This window comes from Chlorocebus sabaeus, chromosome 15 (genome assembly GCF_047675955.1).
Source record: "Chlorocebus sabaeus isolate Y175 chromosome 15, mChlSab1.0.hap1, whole genome shotgun sequence".
NCBI lineage: Eukaryota > Metazoa > Chordata > Mammalia > Primates > Cercopithecidae > Chlorocebus > Chlorocebus sabaeus.
The window spans coordinates 12,507,619-12,529,287 of NC_132918.1; the positions used below are offsets into that span (position 1 = coordinate 12,507,619).

Here is a 21,669-nt window from a genome sequence, read left to right on the forward strand (position 1 = left end):
TACTGATGTCTGCCTGCACTGGTTTTTCTTAAAACATTTGCGTTTTCCAGGCACCTTGTCAATTTTGAATACATTAGTCTTAAAATATTTTTTAGATATCTGAAGAGGAAACTTGTATATTATTCATTAAACTTGCGAGTTCAGGTGAGTTTGTTACATTCTGTTTCATGGAAGAGATAATTAAAATAATATCACCAAACACATTTTCAAGAATGATTTTTTTTCCTTTAAAATCTTTATTTTCATGGTGTGATTCCTGAATGTCAAAGCCAATTCTTCAGCAGCTAAGCTCTTATTTTGCTTTGTCTTAGAAATTATGTACTAAAAATATGTTTAAGTACTATGAGAAAATGTTACTTACATTTATAATCTTTTAAATATTAAAAGAAGTTTCAGGAGCTGCTTATATTAAATGCTAATTGAGAACCAGTGTACATTAAAATAATTTACCATAAAAAATAAGACATGAGAAGAAGGCAGGTATCAGGGAGTAAAGCTGCCAAACAGCTTTGTCTTTTCTGGCAAACAGTTTGGTTTATGTCTAGCATACGGTTTTTAAGTTGGTAAGTGATGAGAAGGAGCTAGAAATTGGTAAGCAGGGCTCATATCATAAAGTGGCTTCTTTGCTGTGCCTAAGGACATTCCTCTGACAGTAAAGGGAACTAGTGAAGGATTTTAAACAGAATGGCAGGATTATGTTTCAGCCTTGGATATGTAGTATGTGAAGGATGAGATGAGGGTTTGGGAGGGAACGGCCTTAGCTCTGGACAGGGGAGAAAGTTGAGCTGGTAGTAGTGTAATAGGTGTGAACGACACCAGTAATTCTTGGAGTATTGCAAACTAGTTCATGTTTCTGAATTCAGCAAAAAAAAGCAATTGGAGATTCACAAGAGAATGGTATTGAAAACAGCTAAGCATCCGGGTCCCCTTTCTGACTTGCTACTGCTTCTTTTTTTCTGGGGAACAGGAGTAGGAAGATTGGGAGTTTGTTGGGATGGGGAATTAATTTGCTTCTGAATAACTAATGGACAAAAGCTAAAGCAGGAGGGTGTGCAATGGGGAAGTTGCTATTGAGAATGAAGCATTCTTTCTCATAATAACCTTTTTTTTTTTTTTTTTTTTTGTTGAGACAGAGTCTCACTCTCTCACCCAGGCTGGAGTGCAGTGCTGTGATCTCAGCTCACTGCAAGCTCCGCCTCCTGGGTTCACGCCATTCTCCTGCCTCAGCCTCCCCAGTAGCTGGGACTACAGGCGCCCACCACCATGCCCAGCTAATTTTTTTGTATTTTTAGTAGAGACGGGGTTTCACTGTGTTAGCCAGGATGGTCTTGATTTCCTGACCTCTCCGCCTCGGCCTCCCAAAGTGCTGGGATTACAGGCGTGAGGCACTGCACCTGGCCTGTCATCGTAATAACCTTAACCAAGGGATAAGTTAATTAAGTTGGATGCTTATTTGAGAATAGTCACGTGAAAAATCAATTGGTATAAGTAGTTCATGAAGTTACTAGTGGATGTAATTTTTGAATTTCAGGTTAGTCCCTTTTTCATATATTTTGACAACTTTTTTTTTTTTTTTTTTTTGAGGCGGAGTCTCGCTCTGTTCCCCTGGCTGGAGTGCAGTGGCGCGATCTCGGCTCACTGCAAACTCCGCCTCCCGGGTTCCCGCCATTCTCCTGCCTCAGCCTCCCAAGTAGCTGGGACTACAGGTGCCCGCAACCGCGCCTGGCTAATTTTTTGTATTTTTAGTAGAGACAGGGTTTCACCGTGGTCTTGATCTCCTGACCTTGTGATCTGCCCGCCTCGGCCTCCCAAAGTGCTGGGATTACAGGCGTGAGCCACCGCGCCTGGCCTTATTTTGACAACATTTCTAAAGATTTTACATTAATATAAAAGTCATTAGAATCTCTTTGATAACATTGGAGTGTTAATCTGGATTAAATAATGTATAATTGATTATAGTTTAAAAATACTAACATTTGAAATAATTTTAGACTTAACAGAAAGTTGCAAGGATAGTACAAAGTTCCAGTGTACCCTCACTTTGCTTCCTCAGTGTTATAGTCTTACCTAACCATGGTGTATTTATCAAACCTAAGAAATGAATATTGATATAATACCAAACTATTAGGTTTTATTTCGATTTCCCTAGTTTTTTTCCACGAATGTCTTTTTTTCTGTTCCAATAGCCAATCCAGGTTCTCATGTTGCATTTGTCTCCTTAGTCTCCTCTGACCTGTAACAGTTTCTCAGTCTTTCCCCTTTTTCATGACCTGGACAGTTTTAAATGGTTCTGGTTTGTCTCATATTTGTAATGATTATACTGAGATTTTGGGTAGAACACCATAGAGTTGATGTGCCTGTTTCATCACATCGTACCAAACAGGGGGCACTTATTGGTAAATCTTAGTCTTGGTGATGTTAATTTTATCTCTTGGTTAAGATAATGTGTGCCAAGTTCCTTCGCTCTGAAATTACTGTTTTTTGCTTCTCAGCCTGCTCATTAGTGGGTCTACTAATCTAGCCCTCATGCAAGGCAAAGGGATGTTAAGTTCTACATGCTAGAGGGAAAAGCATCGAAAAATTTGTGGACATATGTTAAAATCACCATGGTAATTAAGAAATATAGTGTTTTGTTTTGTTTGAAATGGAGTTTTGCTCTTGTTGCCCAGGCTGGAGTGCAGTGGCGCGATCTTGGCTCACTGCAACCTCCGCCTCCCAAGTTCAAGCGATTCTCCTGTCTCAGACTGTGGAGTAGCTGGGATTACAGGCATGCACCACCCCGCCCGGCTAATTTTATGTGTTTTAGTAGATATGAGGTTTCTCCATGTTGGTCAGGCTGGTCTCAAACTCCTGACCTCAGGTGATCCGCCCATCTCGGCCTCCCAAAGTGCTGGGATTACAGGTGTGAGCCACCGCGCCCCGTCGAAGACATATGTTAAAACCACCATGGTAATTAAGAAATACTTTGGGGAGATACTTTGAGGCTGTGAAGATAGCCATTTTTTTCCTTGAAAGTTTTATCCAATAATTTTGGCATTCATCAGTGGATCTCGTCTGTAGCAATACTTACTGTGGCTGTTCTCTTCTCTCCTCCCTTCTCCCCTCTCCCCTCTCCCCTCTCCCCTCTCTCCTCTCTCCTCTTTCTCCTCTCTTTTTTGAGATGAGGGTCTTGCCTTGTCACTCATGCAGGAGTGCAGGGGTGCGATCATGGCTCACTAACGTTCAGCTCCTGGGCTCATGCGATCCTCCTGCCTTGGCCTCCCAAAATGCTGGGATTAGAGGCATGAACCACTGCATCTGGCCGATGACTGGTTTTCTAATGGTGTAATTTTTCTAGTTTCCTTATTCCTTTTTACATGCATTAATTGGATTTTCTTTTCTTTACAGGAGATTTGTTCCTTTTCTCCTGTTTGTTTACTTATTTATTCACTCATTCCATGATTTATGTCAGTGTGGACTTGTGGATATTTTTGTTCTTTGGTTTATAATTTATTTTTTTTTTGAGACGGGAGTTTCGCTTTGTCTCCCAGGCGGGAGTGCAGTGGCATGATCTTGGCTCACTGCAGCCTCTGCCTCCCGGGTTCAAGTGATTCTCCTGCTTTAGCCTCCCAAGTAGTTGGGATTACAGGCGTGTACCACCACGCCCAGTTAATTTTTTGTATTTTTAGTAGAGACAGGATTTCACCATGTTAGCCAGGTTGGTCTCGATCTCCTGACCTATCTGCCTGCCTCGGCCTCCCAAAGTGCTGGGATTACAGGTGTGAGCCATTGCGTCCGGCCATTCTTTGGGTTATAATTTTTTTAAATTTTTTTTGAGATGGAATGTCGCTCTGTCGCCCAGGCTGGAGTGCAGTGGCGCCATCTCGGCTCACTGCAAGCTCTGCCTCCGGGGTACACGCCATTCTCCTGCCTCAGCCTCCCGAGTAGCTGGGTCTACAGGCACGCACCACCACGCCTGGCTAAATTTTTTTTTTTGTTTTTAGTAGAGATGGGGTTTCAATGTGTTAACCAGGATGGTCTTGATCTCCTGACCTCATGATCCACCCGCCTCGGCCTCCCAAAGTGCTAGTATTACAGGTGTGAGCCACTGCGTCCAGCCAACAGCAAACTTTTATTCTAATTCAGGAGGTTGTGTCTTCATATGGATTTTATGTATGTATATATGTATTTATTTATTGAGATGGAGTTTCACTCTTGTTCCTCAGGCTGGAGTGCAGTGGCGCCATCTCAGTTCAATGCAACCTCTGTCTCCCGGGTTCAAGCAGTTCTCCTGCCTCAGCCTCCTGAGTAGCTGGGATTACGGGCATGTGCCGCCACACCTGGCTAATTTTGTAGTTTGAGTAGAGATGGGGTTTCTCCATGTTGGTCAGGTGCGTCTCGAACTTCTGACCTCAGGTGATCCGCTTGCCTCGGCCTTCCATAGTGCTGGGATTATGGGCATGAGCCACTGTGCCTGGCCTGGATTTTATGAGGTATCAGTATTTGCTTGTACGTGATTGTATAATAGTTTTTTCTTAAGGCTTTTGAACCGCAGTTATTTACTCAGTGGGCTTCAAAAAGGTGTTTGCTACATGCCAGCATTGTTGGAACTAGGTATCCAAGGGCAGGTAAGACATGATCATTGGCTTGGCACGGTGGCTCATGCCTGCAATCCCAGCACTTTGGGAGGCTGAGGTGGGTGGATAGCTTAAGCTCGGGAGTTTGAGACCAGCTTGGGCAACATGGTGAGACCTCGTCTCAACAAAAAATACAAAAATTAGCTGGGCATGGTGGTGCATACCTGTATTCCCAGGTACTTGGTGGGCAGAGGCAGGAAGATTGCTTGAGCTGGGGAAGTGGAGACTGCAGTGAGTCGAGATCACAACACTGTACTCCAATCCGAGTGACACAGTGAGACCCTGCCTCAAAACAACAACAACAAAAACCATTGATCTCAAGGACTTCAGAATGTAGATGTGAGAAAGACCTTTTCCCCTGCCCTGATTCTGTTTCATTGAGTGCCTATTATGTGTCAGGCACTGTGCCATGTCAACAGGAAATAATAAGAGCTGGGTAAGCATACTACAGTCTGTTTTTAGGAGCACATGGGACGGGTTATTAACCCAGTGTTGTGCCAGGTGGAGTGTAGAGCAAATCTTGAAAGATGACTAGATCATTGCTAGATATGGGGATGTGGAGGGGTGGGGGAAGAAGGACATTCCAAAAAGAGGAATATCAATGGAAAGACAGCCAGGGATAGTAATTTGTGAGTTAGGTCTAGAGGTAAGTGTTCGTGTGTGGGACGGTTGGTGTGGGAGTTGGAGGTAGTGATGACAGGATCTCAGGTCATGAGAGGCTTGTGGATACGCCAAAGCTTTGGAAAGTTGAGGGACCTAGTGAAGGAATTTGAGTGGAACTGCGGTGTAATCAGATAATCTTGGCAGCACCTTGGGGGATTGAGGAGGCTCTTGTCATGATAGAGGTGAGAAGTGGAAGTCTTAACTAGGAACAGTGAAACAGTGGTTCTCGACTTGTGTGCATCAGAATCACCTGGAGGGCTTGTTAAAACACAGACTGCTCAGCCCTGCCCCCCGATTTCTGATTCAGCAGGTCCTAGACTGGGACCTGAGAATGTGCATTTTCAGCAGTTTCCCAGGTGATGCTGAAACTGCTGATATAAGGAATATTTTGGAGCCGCTGGGTGCGATAAAGGGAGTGAATTAGGCGGAAGGATTTAAGTAAGTGGTCATTGTGGATCTCTTCATCTCCTGATCTGTTTGTTGGCAGTGTTTGTGCATCATTTTCGGTCTTCATCTCATTTATATCTTTTAGAGCTGCTGACTTTTTTGACCAGTGAAGAAAGAGGGAGGGATTAGTGTTTGGAAACATTTTTATGGGTATGTGTGCAATTTGTCCTGTGTATTACCTTTGGAAAAATTGCACCACTCCATTACTGGAAATCTTTGTCATTTCTCTACTGAGCTTCAGTTATAACATTGGTTTTGTATACATGTAGTGCATAGTTTACAAAATGTTCTAATATGGTAGCATTATTTTGAATAGTTTCTTATTCTGTATATCTGTCATGATCATGCTTTTCTTAGCTTTGACTCTTTAGTGTCTCCTGGAACCCTTGTGATGGTAACTGAAATGTAAATTTTATTGTTTTTATAACTGTGAATCTTAACATAATGAAATAGTGCTTTTTAAAAAGCAGAGATAACTGTAAAATTCAAAGATTTATCCACTTTTGTGGCTGTAAGGTGATTATAATTTATTTCTCCTTTAGGCTAATGATTACAAAAGGTATAAATTCTAGATTTAAAGTCTAAAGAATTTATCCATGGAGTTTGGTCTTCGCTGATGTTGGAACATATTGAAGTGATAAATCCCCACTTTATCGCTATTGATTAATGAACAACATTAAGAAAATAATAAAATGTAATGACTGTTACCACCTTAACAACTGAAATGGAGTTTTCATTTTTGTAAATATGCGGTCAAGCTTTAGAGATTCATTAATCCTAAAATAATAAGAAAAAAAGGCAATCACTTCGTTTAAGATGATTGACTGACTAGAGGGTAGTTGGATTGCTAAGGCAAAGTAAGGATGAGCCAACATTTGTTCCCCCTCTCCAAATCTGTATTTTCCTATTATGGAAAACCATTAAATGGCTAAAGATTTCAATGAAGTGAATACTTTAAATAATTGTAAATCAAATAATGCAGCTTTTAGGTTTAATAAGTAAATGTAATTCAGAAGTGATGGGCTTTTTATTTTAATACTTAAATATTTTGCAAAGTATGTGTTTATTGTAGCATTAAATGTACACAAGTTTGTAGAGAAAAAAGTTCAGTATGTTCATTATGTTCACATCCTTTCATGAACACCAACTGAAGCAGTAACAACTGATTGTGAAATATGGTGTGTTTGGAGTCTTTAGAAAATGGTTCATGGCTGGGCGTGGTAGCTCAAGCCCGTAATCCCAGCACTTTGGGAGGCCCAGGTAGGCGGATCACTTCAGGTCAGGAGTTCAAGATCCAGCCTGGCCAATATGGTGAAACGCCACCTCTACTAAAAATTAAAAAAATTAGCTGGGTGTGGTGGCGGATGCCTGTAATCCCTGTTACTCGGAGACTGAGGCAGGAGAATTGCTTGAACACGGGAGGCAGAGGTTGCAGTGAGCTGAGTTTGGACCACTGCACTCCAGTCTGGGCAACAAGAGCAAAACTCCGTCTCCAGAAAAAAAAAAGGGTTTATATATTTCCATGTTTTTTTTTTTTCTTTCTTTCTTTTATTTTTTTTGAGACAGAGTCTCGCTCTGTTGCCCAGGCTGGAGTGCAGTGGCGTGATCTCGGCTCACTGCCAGCTCCGCCTCCCGGGTTCACGCCATTCTCCTGCCTCAGCCTCCCGAGGAGCTGGGACTACAGCCGCCCGCCACCAGGCCCGGCTAATTTTTTGTATTTTTAGTAGAGACAGGGTTTCACCATGTTAACTAGGATGGTCTCCATCTCCTGACCTCGTGATCCACCCGCCTCGGCCTCCCAAAGTGCTGGGATTACAGGCGTGAGCCACCATGCCCGGCCTCCGTGTTTTCTTTTTAACTTTAAGTAGTAATGTATTTCTTAGAATTTTGTGTGCCTAAATGAACACTTTAATTAAAAAAGGATTCATAAGTTATTTTTAATTTACCTATGACAGAAACCTAGTTTCTGTTATATAACATGGCCTAATTTCTATTGTTTATATGTTTATCTCATTACATGGAAGAATTTAGCTTAACTGAAAAGATGCTGAAAGTTTTTGGTTATTTCCCATTTATTATTTGAAAGTCCAGAGTAGTAATTATAAACTTGTATTGGAGTTTTTGTCCTATAACACTTTAAGAGACCTAATCTTTTTTTTTTTTTTTGGGACGGAGTTTTGTTCTTGTTGCCCAGGCTATAGTGCAATGGCGTGATCTCGGCTCACTGCAGCCTCCACCTCCTGTGTTCAAGAGATTCTCCTGTCTCAGCCTCCTGAGTATCTGGGATTACAGGCTTACACCCCCATGCCTGGCTAATTTTTTATTTTTAGTAGAGATAGGGTTTCTCCATGTTGGTCAGGCTGGTCTCGAACTCCTGACCTTAGGTGATCCACCTGCCTTGGCCTCCCAAAGTGCTGGGATTACATGTGTAATCCCAGCAGTGACCCACAGCGCCGGGCCTAAGAGACTTACTTTTTAAAGAGCAGTTTTAGGTTCACAATAAAATTGAGAGAAAGACACAGAGGTTTCCCATACACTCTGCCTTGTGTCCCCCGTTATCAACATGCTGCACCAGAGTGGTACATTGGTTACAGTTGATGAACCTAAGTTGATATCATTATCACCCAAAGTCCATAGTTTACATTAGAGTTCACTCTTGGTGGTGTACATTCTGTGTGTTTGAAAAATGTATAACGACATTTGCATCTAGCCTTATAGTAGAGAGGATTTTCATTGCCCTAAACATTTTTTGTGCTTCACCTATTCATCCCTTCCCCTACTTCCTGGCAGCCTTCTGGCTGCCTCCATAATTTTGCCTTTTCCAGAATGTCTTATAATTGGAATCATGCAGTATGTAGCCTTTTGGATTGACTTCTTTCATGTAGTAACATGCATTTAAGGTTCCTCCATGTCCTTTCATGGTTTGATAGCTCATTTCTTTTTGGTGTAGAATGATATTCCATCGTCTGCATGTACCAAGCTTATTTATCAACTTTGACCTACTGAAGGGCGTCTTGATTACTTTCAAGTTTTGGCAGTTATAGATAAAGCTATTATAGACATCCATGTACCGGTTTTTGTGTGGACATAAGATTTAAATTTGTTGGGTAGATACCAAAGAATGTGTTTGCTGGATTGTATGGTAAGAGTAAGTTTAGTTTTCATAAGAAAGCGTTGAACTGTCTTCCACAGTGGCTGTGCCGTTTTGCAGTTGCACCAGCAATGAATGAGAGTCCTCTTGCTCCACATCCTCACCAGCATCTGGTGTTTTCAGTGTTCCAGGTTTTGACCACTCTAATAGGTGTGTAGTGATATTTCATGATTGTTTAAATTTGCACTCCCCTACTGGTGTATGTAGTAAGTCCATTCTCACATTGCTATAAACAACGGCCTAAAACCGGGTAATTTATGTAGAAAAGAGATTTAGTTGACTCACAGTTATGCATGACTGGGGAGCCCTCAGGAAACTTACAGTCATGGCAGAAGGGAAAGCAGGCACTTCTAACATGGCAGCAGACAAGAGAGTGTGAAGGAGGAGGAGGAGGAGGAGGAACCCCATATAAAACCATCAGATTTCGTGAGAACTCACCATTATCAGAACAGGATGGGGGACGCTGTCCCCATGATCCATTCACCTCCCACGAGGTCCTTCCTTCAACACCTGGGGATTACAAGATGAGATTTGAATGGGAACACAAAGCCAAACCATATCAGTATATGATGTGGAACATCTTTTCACATGCATATTTACATATGTATGTGTTCTTTGAATAAGGTTTCTGTTTAATATTCTTGGCCTATTCTTAAAATAGGATTGTATGTTTCCTTATTGGTGAGTTTTTAAGAGTTTTTAATATATTTTTCCTTTATTATGTTTTATTTATCTCATTATTATTGTTACTAGTTTTAGAGATGGGAGTTTCACCATGTTGCCCAAGCTGGTCTCAAACTCCTGAGCTCAGCTGATCCACCTGCCTTGGGCCTCCCAAAGTGCTGGGATTACAGGTGTGACCAGGTGTGCCTGGCCTATGATCCATTTTTTTTGGACAGGGTTTGGCTCTGTTGCCCAGGCTGGAGTGCAGTGAGGTTGTCTTGGCTTCCTGCAACCTCCACCTCCCAGCCTCAAGCAATTCTCCTGCCTCAGTCTCCTGAGTAGCTGGGTCTACAGGGGCATACCACCATGCCCAGCTAATGTTTTGTGGAGATAGGCTTTTGTCATGTTGCCCAGGTTGGTCTTGAACTCCTGGCCTCAAGTGATCCTCTTACTCAGCCTCCCAAAGTGGTGGGATTACAGGTGTGAGCCACTGAACCTGGCTCTGTGATCCATTTTGAGTTAGTTTTCGTGAAGAGTGTGAGGGCTGAGTCTAGATTGTTTTTTGCATGTGATATTTAGTTATTCCAGCACTGTTTGTTGAATAGACTGTCTTTGCTCCATTGTATTGTCTTTGTTACTTTGTCAGAGATCCATTTTCTATGTGTAGATGTATTCTGGGCTATTTTGTTTCACTCATCTATTTGTTCTTTCACTAATACCGTATTGTCTTGATAACTGTAGCTTTTTAGGAAGTCTTGAGGTCAAATAGGGCAAATCCTTTCACTTTGTTCTTCTCTCTTTCAAAACTTCCTATAAACCTAAGACTTAAGTTTGTTGATATCCACAAAATTTGCTGGGATTTTGATTGAGATTGTGTTGAATTTGTAGATCAAGTTGGGAAAAAATGACGTCTTGACAGTATTGGGTCTTTTATCCAAGGAAATGGAATATTTCTCCATTTAGTTCTTTGATTTATTTCATCAGACTTTTATAGTTTTTTTCATATAGATCTTGTCCATATTTTGTTAGATTTGTACCTAAGTAATGTAAATGGTTGTGTGTTTTTCACTTCAAATTGGAAAGCGATTGACTTTTGTGTATTAACCTTGTATCTTGCAAGCTTACTGTAATTGCTTATTAGTTCCTGGAGGTTTTTTTTTTGTCAGTTCTTTCACATTTTCTGTGTAGACAATCATGTCATCTGTGAACAAAGATAGTTTTAGTTCTTCCTTCCCATTCTGTACCTTTTCTTATTGTATTAGCTAGAACCCATAACAAATTTTTAGATACTAAAAGGAAGGAAGGCATTAAGGTTAACTAAAATGTAGTACATTTGCCACTGTAAAAAAAATTTAAAAATCTTCAACGAACTCAAATATGTGTAAAAATATTTTAAAGTAAATATATATTTTTTCCTACAATGCTGTAGAGTATTTAAAATTTTTAGGGGTACCATAGTCTTGTAGTTCATAATCTCTATTCAGCCCAGCTCCAGAAGATGTGAAAAATGTCATTGAAATTTTGATAGAGGTTTCATTGACTCTGCAGATCACTTTGGGTAGTATGGACATTTTAACAATATTCTTTCAGTTCATGAACATGAGACATCTTTCCATTTATTTGTATAATCTCTTTCAATTTGTTTCTTCAAAAATTTAGAAGTAGGCCAGGTGCAGTGGCTCACGCCTGTAATCCCAACACTTCGGAAGGCTGAGGCGGGTGGATCGTGAGGTTTGGGAGTTTGAGACCAGCCTGGCCAAGATGGTGAGACCCCGTCGTAACTAAAAATACAAAAATTAGCCAGCAGTGGTGGCAGGCGCTTGTAATGCCAGCTACTTGGGAGGCTGGGACAGGAGAATCGCTTGAACCTGGGAGATGGCGGTTGCAGTGAGCCACCATTGTGATGCTGCACTCCAGCCTGGGAGACAGGCAAAACTCTGTCTCAAAAAAAAAAAAAAAAGTAACTGAAAATAGGGAGTGATGTATAAATTAAGCTATTCAAGTTTTAACAATTTAGGGGCCATTCGAAGGTCTTTGCAGGAGGGAATACTCCGATAGCAAACATTGTGGTAGTTGTAAACATGAACGGTTTTTCATGTCAAGTCAGGGAGTCCTAACCAAGCCACAGTAATGAATTTTACTCAGCTCTGGAACAAGAATTTTGAAATGTTACGTTAGTTGTTTCACAGTATGTTGCTGAGTGTATGCATGTACAAGATTGATGTTAAAAAGGGTGTATAATCTGCTTGGCTTTCTCTGTTGTTGATTTGCTGCTAATAATTCTCTGGTTGAAGAGAAATATTTCCTTTTCAGGAACATATTGGAAATATATTTGAGGTGAGTAAAGGTGTATATTCTTTTTGTGCTTGGGTAAGAAGTACTGAGTTTTTACTGTTTAATTGTAATAACATAAATTTACTGATACATTTTGCATATTTATGTGTATACCTATGTGTATAGAAAGTGATACATAAGAATTGAAGCTGATTATTGCTTCAGAAAAGATTTGTTGGCTAGGTAATATATGCACGTTGTTCAAAATTCTTAAGTATTCTCTCCCCTACTGCTAGCCACCAAGTTACTTTCCTAGAGCCAACCACTATTATCAGTTTTCTTTGTATCCTTCCAATTATTTTATATATATATATAAAAGTAATTAAGTGTATACTTTACACCCTCTCCCCAGTATTGTTGTAAACACAAATAATAGGGTACTAGTCACTTTGATGTGTTTTGCTATTTTTGCTTTATATATTTTACGTCTTCTCACATCCACACAGAGCTTTCTTTCTTTCTTTCTTTTTTTTCCACAGGCACCTGCCACCATGCCCAACTAAGTTTTTTGTATTTTGAATAGAGATGAGGTTTCCCCATGTTGGCGGGGCTGGTCTTGAACTCCTGGCCTCAAGTGATCCACCCGCCTTGGCCTCCCAAAGTGCTGAGATTACAAGTGTGAGCCATTGCGCCTGGCCTCTTTTTTTTCTTTTAAATGGCTGCAAGACATTTTACTGTATTTGGTACTCCTAACTAGTCCCTTTGTTGATGGATATTCAGGTTGCTTCAGTCTGTGGCTGTGGCAATGTTGAGTGAATAACCTTGGTGCATATACCATTCCCTATGCATAAAAGGATATCTGTATGATAAATAAATACTTGGAATTGCTGGGTCAAAGGATATGTGCATTTGTAAATAATTAGGGTAGCGACTGCCAGACTGACTTCACAGAGCCTGTACCGGTTTATATTCCTGCTCTCAATGTGTCTCTGCCCACATTCTTGCCAACATAGTGTTACCAAATGTTTTGCTCTTTGGTAATCTGCTAGTGAAGGTATTACTTTAGTATCTGCCTTTTGTTTTGTTTTGTTTCGTTTTTTTTGAGACGGAGTCTTGCTCTGTCGCCCAGGCTGGAGTGCAGTAGCATGATCGTGGCTCACTGCAAGCTCCGCCTCCCGGGTTCACGCCATTCTCCTGCCTCAGCCTCCTGAGTAGCTGGGACTATAGGCGCCTGCCACCACGCCTGGCTAATTTTTTTGTCTTTTTAGTAGAGACGGGGCTTCACCATGTTAGCCAGGATGGTCTTGATCTCCTGACCTCGTGATCTGCCCGCCTTGGCCTCCCAAAGTGCTGGGCTTACAGGCTTGAGCCATTGCGCCCAGCCTAGTGTCTGTCTTTCTAATTTCTTTTTTGTTTTGAATAAGATTGAGCATCTTTTTGTATATTTAAGTTATTTCTTCTTAGTGGACCATTTTATTTTGGGCTCTTCCATTTTCTTATTGTGCTGTAATTTACATAAGGCAAAGTACACACTTGCAGATGTATAACTCAGTAAACTTTCTTTTAGTTGAGGTATGATTTACTTTCAGTAAAATGAACAGATGTTAAGTGTACTGTTTTGATGAGTTTTAACAGCTTTATCTGACCATGTAACCCACCCCAGTCAAGATTTAGAACATTTCCATCACTCAGAAATTTCCTCAGGCCCCATTTTGTTTTTCCTTATCTCCATCTTAGGCAATCAGTTTTCTAATTTCTGTTACCATAAATTAGTTGTGCCTGTGATTTTTTAAAATTAAAACATATTATCCACCCATGTAACTACCAACAAAATTGAGACCTGGAACATTTCATGCCTTCCAGCAGGCAGGCTCCCTTGTCCTTTCTCCCAGTCAGTATCTTGCCCACCAAAGGTAACCACTATATTGACCTGTGTTCACTAGAGACTAGTCATGTAAATCTGTGCTTCATCATTGTATCAAGCAGTAGTTTCTTTTCATTGATACACATGTGCAAATGTAATACTACTACTGTCTATTTTACTCTTTGGACAGATATGTGGAGTTTTCAACATTGGGCTTTTCTGAGTAAAACTGCTGGGAACATTCTAAAGCACTTAACATCTTTTTGGTGTATTAGAAATGGAATTGATAATAGGATGTAGATATATGTTTAACTTTAGAAACTGCTATAACCATTCCTCAAAGTGATTGTGCCAGTCTACGCTTCGCTAGCAATGTTTGTGAGTTCTAGTTGCTCTGTGTTTTTGCCAACACTTAATATTTGTTAGTTCTTTTTTAGTTTCAGCTGAGTGGGAGTGTGTGGTATCTCACACACTCCCCAAGGTTATAATTTGAATTTCCTTGGTGACAAATGATGTTGAGAATATTTTCCTGTGCTTATTGTTGATACATGATTCTTAACTGGGTGATGGGTCTTAGGATTTTCTTTTTTATTTATTTTTATTATTATTTTTTGAGACAGAGTCTCACTCTCACTGCATCCTCTGCCTTCCAGGTTCAAGTGATCCTCCTGCATCAGCCTCCCGAGTAGCTGGGATTACAACCCACCATCATGCCTGGCTAATTTTTCTATTTTATTTTGCAGAGATGGGGTTTCACCGAGTTGGCCAGGCTGGTCTCAAACTGCTGACCTCAGGTGATCACCCGCCTCAGCCTCCGAATGTGCTAGGATTACAGGTGTGAGCCACTGCGCCTGGTCAATTATTGCCTTTTATGTAGGGCTTGACATTCTTAGTGCTGAGTTCAGAATCTTTTACTTGCATTTTATTCACTGAAAAGTTGAATTAACCTAACTGGCTCACAAGGTAAATAAAAATGTGAGATGTGTGTGGGAAATAACCTGTTTGCTGACTGCTTGTAGAAGTCTTTTCTTCAGTCACGGTTTTGGGGAAAAGAACTTAGGGGGCATGTAGACTAACTAAAAGAAAAACATGGAAAAGAAGTCAAGGACTGGTGCAGTGGTTATCTAAGATAATAGGCAAAACGGTCAGAGAAACAGGAAAACAAATTAGACTATAACAAATGGAAAATATATTGTTAAGTATTTACTAAATTTCCAAAACAGAAACACAACAAACCTAGCTGTGTTTGTGTACATTTGTGTATCTAAGATAACTGGCTTTGTTTTAGCACTTAATATATATTAATGTTTTTACATTTCTAGAGAGTGTTTTATTTATTTATTTATTTATTTATTTTGAGATGGAGTCTTGCTCAGTCGCCCAGGCTGGAGTGCGGTGGCGTGATCTCGGCTCACTGCAAGCTCCACCTCCCGGGTTCACGCCATTCTTCTGCCTCAGCCTCCCAAGTAGCTGGGACTACAGGCACCCGCCACCACGCCTGGCCAATTTTTTTGTATTTTTAGTAGAGACGGGGTTTCACCATGTTAGCCAGGATGGTCTTGATCTTCTGACCTTGTGATCTGCCCGTCTCAGCCTCCCAAAGTGCTGTGCCCAGCCTATTTTTTTTTTTTTTTTTGAGACAGTTTCACTCTGTCACCCAGGCTTGAGTGCAGTGGCGTGATCTCAGCTCGCTACAACCTCTGTCCTCTGGGCTCAAGCAGTTCTCGCACCTCAGCCTCCCAAGGAGCTGGAACCTCAGGTATGCACTACCATGCTTGGCTAATTTTTGTATTTTTAGTAGTGATGTAGTGTCTCCATGTTGGCCAGGCTGGTCTCGAACTCCTGACCTCAGGTGATCTACCCTCCTCAGTCTCCCAAAGTGCGCGGATTACAGGTGTGAACCACCACACCTGGGCTAGAATGTTTTAGCTTTTTATAAACTTGTTTTATAATTTCGGACTGAGTTTCAAATAATAAAAAATAATTGAGAGCTTGACGAAAAAGAATTTATTGCAAAGTATCCCGTCAAACTCAGCGCAAGTAATATATCCTGTAATTGGAAGCAGAATGGGAACTATGGAAGTTCTATGAAGATTGTTCGGGACATTGTCTAGATTCTTTTTTTTTTTTTTTTTTTTTTTTGAGGTGGAGTCTCGCTCTGTCGTCCAGGCTGGAGTGCAGTGGTGCGATCTGTAAACTCCACCTCCCGGGTTCCCGCCATTCTCCTGCGTCAGGCTCCTGAGTAGCTGGGACGTCCGGCTAATTTTTTGTGTTTTTAGTAGAGAAGGGGTTTCACCGTGTTAGCCAGGATGGTCTCGATGGTGACATCATGATCCGCCTGCCTCAGCCTCGCAAAGTTCTGGTATTACAGGAGTGAGCCACCACGCCCGGATGGATACTTCTTGCACACCTGGCTGGATACTTCTTACATTGTTTGCAAAGCAGCTAAATAAGGCTTCCAACACCTCTTTAATTTACTTGTTATTTGTCTGAGCTTCTTGAGAAAATACTGTTATTTTGTACCCTCTTGCTCCATTTTTCCCACTCTTTATTGGATTAAGTAATGTGCTCAGGGTTACATGCAAGTCTAGCTCTCTAGCCTTGCTCTTCACCACTACTTTATATTAAGTTAAATGAAACTATGAGGTTAAATGCATTAATGTGGTGATATTAACGACCTTACCTATTAATACAGCTTAAAAGTTTTTTAAACAAATAGACATCCTAAATTTTACTGCAAAAAACGTAACATCCTCATGAAGATGCAAAACTAGTGTCTTGAAACACAGGGGCCAGCATTGCTTCACTTGGAAACAGTGGCCATCATTAGTCTTTGCTAAGCCCTGTGCATCAGGTGGCAGCAGGGACATTACTTACTTAGAGAGGACTTTCGTAAGAGCTGGTACTTTGTAACACTTAATGCTGATTATAATTATTTACTTGGATGACTTTTTTTCTTTTCCTACCTGAGTTTTGCACACTAACATGTTTAATGCTTCAGAGGGGTGCTATAAATTTGGTGCATATTTTAAGAAAGAAGAGAGAATGGATATAAAAACTCATGCTGCTGAAAATGTGATGAGAATTTTGTGTCTTGGTTTTTCAAGTAGTTATTTTGACCAACCTTGTCATTTATATGTGTATAAATTATATATATGGACTTTTATATAGTATTTTAAATAAATCATACAGTTCTCACAACAGCATTGAATGTGCTTTATTTTAAAATAGAGGGCCCTTATTTTATAAAATGTATACTCCAATTGTGCTATAAGTGGTAATTTACTTACCATTTTTAAGGTAATCTTTTTAGCATTAGAGAATTGATATAATTTCAAGTAGCTGCTTCATTCAGTATTGGAAGTGAGCTATTTACTTGCCTCAGCAGCAGGAGAATCAGCCTCAGCTTTTTAAGCCTATGGTAGAAACTGATTTATCTCTCTTTTTTTTACCCGTTGAGAAAATCCAACTGAGTTCCACATAAGTAAAAATCATCTTTACCACTGCAGGAATTAAAAATAAAAAATCTTGTTCTTTTTACATTTTAGGAGAATTAAAACTTTCAATAGGGTATCTCTGTATTGAGGCTCTTTGAATGCTAATAATTTTAGAGACCGTATTGTATTTACTATAGCTTAGTTTTGGAGGTGGGAAAATATGTCCATTTAGTGGCCTTAGTAGTTTAATGTGCTCCCCAGGATGGATGTTTTCTCTTCTTAATTTATATTGTTTATAGAATGATATCTCTTTAATATTACTTGAGGGGCTGGGGAGGTTAGGTTAATTTCTTGGGTTTATATAGCCTTAGGGCTGTTAGTAGTGTCCAATTTTCTTTAATCTAGAGGTGCTCAACCAGAATCCCTAAAGCCCCACAGATGATTTTCTAATCATATCTATATGCAGGTCTGTCAGCTTCTTAGCTCCTCCTGGTTACTGCTGCTGAAATGTCTCCTGGGAGCAGCACCATAGTAACAGGATTTTCAGGATCTAATATATAATATGAAATTTAGGAATATACTATAGGGATGAATGGTTCTTCTGTCAGTTGTAGCCTTGTTTTAAATTCCTATATTGGCCGGACGTGGTGGCTCACGTGTGTAATCCCAGCACTTTGGGAGGCCAAGGTGGGTGAATCATGAGGTCAGGAATTCGAGACCAGTCTGGCCAACATGGTGAAACCCCGTGTCTACTAAAAATACAAAAATTAGCTGGGCATACTGGTTCGCACCTGTAACCCCAACTACTGGGGAGGCTGAGGCAGGAGAATGACTTGAACCCAGGAGGGTGGAGGTTGCAGTGAACCAAGATTGTGCCACTGCACTCCAGCCTGGGCGACAGAGCAAGACTCTGTCTCAAAAAAAAAAAAAAAAAAAAAAAAAAAAAAAAAAAAAAAAAAAAAAAAAAAAATCATGTATTTACAGTGGAATTTGCAGGAGTCTGTTTGTTTGTTTGTTGCAGGAGTTTGTTTGTTTGTTTGTTTTAAAGAAATAATGTTGTAAAAAGTATCCAGTTCTCTGGTGGTAAATGCTTTTTATTTCTGTAGTCATATAGATTGTTTTACTGAAAACTTCCGTGGTGGGACTTTAAGATATATGAGATAGGTAAGTTGGAAAACTGTGAGGCTATGAGCAAGTTGGGGGGGTGAAACAACGAAAATAAAATACTTGCAAGGATAGTATTTATGATCTTTAAGCAAACTTCATTGGGCTATACTTTAAATATGATAAATGCATTGATTTGAAGTGTATTTGAATAATATACAGATGTATATAGCTGTGCAACTCCCACAATTTAAGACAAAGGTCATGTTTAAAACTGGAAAAGCTCACTTGTTCCCAGTTGCAGTTAGTCCACTTTGGCACCCCCATCCCAGGAAACCGCTAATTTGCTTTCTAACAGTACAGATTAGTTTTGCTTCTTGAGAAATTTCATATGAATGGAATTCCATTCTGTTTTGTGGTAGGGAGAATAAAGACCCATCTAAGACATCCATACTGTAATTCCCCGAACCTGTGGTTATTTAACCTTCCATGGCAGAAGGGATTTTACACATGTGATTAAGAGCCTTGATGCAGAGAGTATTGTCAAGGCAATCCTCATTTAAACAAACGAGGTAACCTATAACTCAGAGTGTTCGGAATTGAGTAAATGTGCCCTTTCTTTATGTTAAGTTCAGAATTTTATAGTACTATATGCTGAATCATGCCAGCAAGTCTAATCTCATCATACAGATCCTTAAAATCTGTAGTGAGAGGGTGATAGGACTAATGACTGCTGAAGAATGGTCACAGATGCACACAGTTGTTGGCTTGGAAGATGGAGGATGAGGCCCTGAGCCAAGGGAATGCTGGTGCCTCTAGAGTCTAGGAAAGTCAAAAGACACGAATCTCTTTAGGAGCCTCTGGAGAGGAATTGTTTTTTTTCCTTTTTGTTTTTTGAGATAGGGTCTCATTCTGTCACTCGGGCTGGAGTACAGTGACACAGTCACAGCCCACTCCAGCTTTGACCTCATGGGCTCAAGCAGTCCTCTTGCCTCAGCCTCCCAAAGTGGGATTACAGGTGTGAGACACTGTGCCTGGCCCAGAGAGGAATGATCACACCAGTTTACACCTTCATTTTAGCCCAGTGAGACCTGTGTCAGACTTGCAACTTACAGAACTACAAATTAACAAATTGTGTTGTTTTAAGCTACTACGTTTATGGTAATTCATCACCTAGCAAGTGTAGAAAGTAATACATACAGTGTGTATTTTGTGCTTGACTCCTCCCTCCTTGAATTGCCATTTTGCTGTGTGGATGTAGCACATTTTTTTGTCCATTCCCAGTTGATGGATATTTGTGTTGCTTCCAGCTTTGAGCTATATTCTAGTGTATAGTAGTATATGGAAACTAGTGTTTCCTTGTGTTTTCGTTTTTACTTCTTGAGGACATTCATACATCTTTTTGTGAACTGTTCAAATATTTTGCTCCTTTGAAAATTTGGGTCATATGTCCTCATATAATTGTAGTGGTGTTCTTTTTTATATTCTAGGTACAAGCGTTTTGTTAGAATTTTATATATATATATAATGTGTGTGTGTATATATATGTACGTATATATATATAAATGTGTGTGTGTATATATACACACATATATATATATTTTTTTGAGATGGAGTCTCGCTCTGTCCCTAGGCTGCAATGGTGTGATCTTGGCTCACTGCAACCTCTGCCTCCCGGGTTCAAGGGATTTTCCTGCCTCAGCCTCCCCGGTAGCTGGGATTACAGGTGCCAGCCACCACACCCGGCTCATTTTTGTATTTTTAGTAGAGGTGGGGGTTTTGCCACGTTGGCCAGGCTGGTTTCAAACTCCTGACCTCAGGTGATCCGCCCTTCTCAGCCTCCCAAAGTGGCTGGAATTACATAGATTTCTTCTTCAGTATATGTTTTGATATTTCATTCCTTTCATGACCCCCCCCCCCCCTTTTTTTTGTAGAGTAGAAGTTTTACATTTTCATGTATTCTAGGTTTTTTTTAAAATGGTTTCTGCTTTTTTTGTTATAAGAAAGTTTATCCTGTATTTCTATTTAGAAGTTTTAGAGTGTTAGCTTCTAGATTAAAAAATGGTTTTTTTTTTTTTTTTTTTTTTTTGAGACGGAGTCTCCCTCTGTCGCCCAGGCTGGAGTGCAGTGGCCGGATCTCAGCTCACTGCAAGCTCCACCTCCCGGGTTTATGCCATTCTCCTGCCTCAGCCTCCCAAGTAGCTGGGACCACAGACGCCCGCCACCTCGCCCGGCTAGTTTTTTGTATTTTTTTTAGTAGAGACGGGGTTTCACCGTGTTAGCCAGGATGGTCTCCATCTCCTGACCTCGTGATCCGCCCGTCTCGGCCTCCCAAAGTGCTGGGATTACAGGCTTGAGCCACCGCGCCCGGCCTTTTTTTTTTTTTTTTTTTTGAGACGGAGTTTCGCTCTTGTTGCCCAGGCTGGAGTGCAATAGTGCAATCTCGGCTCACTGCAACCTCTGCCTCCCGGGTTCAAGCGATTCTCCTGCCTCAGACTCCCGAGTAGCTGGGATTACAGGCATGCACCACCACGCCTGGCTAATTTTGTAATTTTTTGTGGAGACTGGGTTTCTCCATGTTGGTCAGGCTGGTCTCGAACTCCTGACCTCAGGCAATCCGCCCTCCTCCCAGAGTGCAGGGATTACAGGCATGAGCCACTGCACCCAGTCAAAATTGATTTAATTTTTGCGTATCGTATTAGGTAAAAGTTGAAGTTCATTTTTTTCCATGTAATTATTCAGTTGTTTTCATACCATTTGTTGGAAAAAAGATAAAAACTATATTCCTTTTGGAAGTCCTTAGTATCCTTTAAGATCAGATTTTCTTGTGTATTCACATTATCTATAGACAATGACTATTCTTTTTTTGTAATTCATACACCTTTTGTTTTCCTAATTAAATTTCTTTCATAGATACAGAACAATATAGATTAAAAAAATCTTTTCTTGAGTCATTTTTGGTAATTCATGTCTTTGAAAGGAGTTTTGTGTTTTAAAGAATTTATTAGCTCAATATTCTTTCAATTAATTTGGAGTCTGTGGCTATGTTGTTTTATTTTTCATAATTCGCAATATAAATTTTGATCAGTTTGGTGAGAGGTATCCATTTTACTGACTTGTTCAAAAGACAGTTTTCTTTCAGTGCTTTTTCAGTATTGGTGTGTCTGTTTTCTATTGCATTGATATTAGTGCTTTATTAGTTTAATTTGCCCTTTTTCTAGCTTCTTAAACTTAGATCAGTGATCTCAAATTCCAGTTTTTTGGTGAAATAGTGCACTTAAGGTGTTGCTTTAGCTGCATTTTACTATGTTTGATACGCTCTTTTTTCATATAATTCAGAATGATTTTTAGTTTTCATTTTGATTTCTTCTTTGAGCCTTCGTTTACTTTAGGAATATGTATCTGGTTTCAAATATTTGGTAACTTTGTATGGGAATTTTCTTTGTAGCC

At 40.3% G+C, this 21,669-nt stretch overlaps 1 protein-coding gene across 17 annotated transcripts in view; it reads left to right on the top strand.

Annotated features, from left to right (window-relative positions):
* TBL1XR1 (TBL1X/Y related 1) overlaps nt 1–21,669 on the top strand; it is a 182,929-nt gene that overhangs the window by 24,136 nt on the left and 137,124 nt on the right. The window contains exon 3 of one of the 17 annotated variants that reach the window (XM_073023441.1): nt 8,919–9,027. The exons of the other annotated variants lie outside the window; for them this stretch is intronic. The gene's annotated coding sequence lies outside the window, so the exon portion shown is untranslated. The remainder of the gene's footprint in view (nt 1–8,918; nt 9,028–21,669) is intronic. 17 annotated transcript variants of the gene reach the window in all.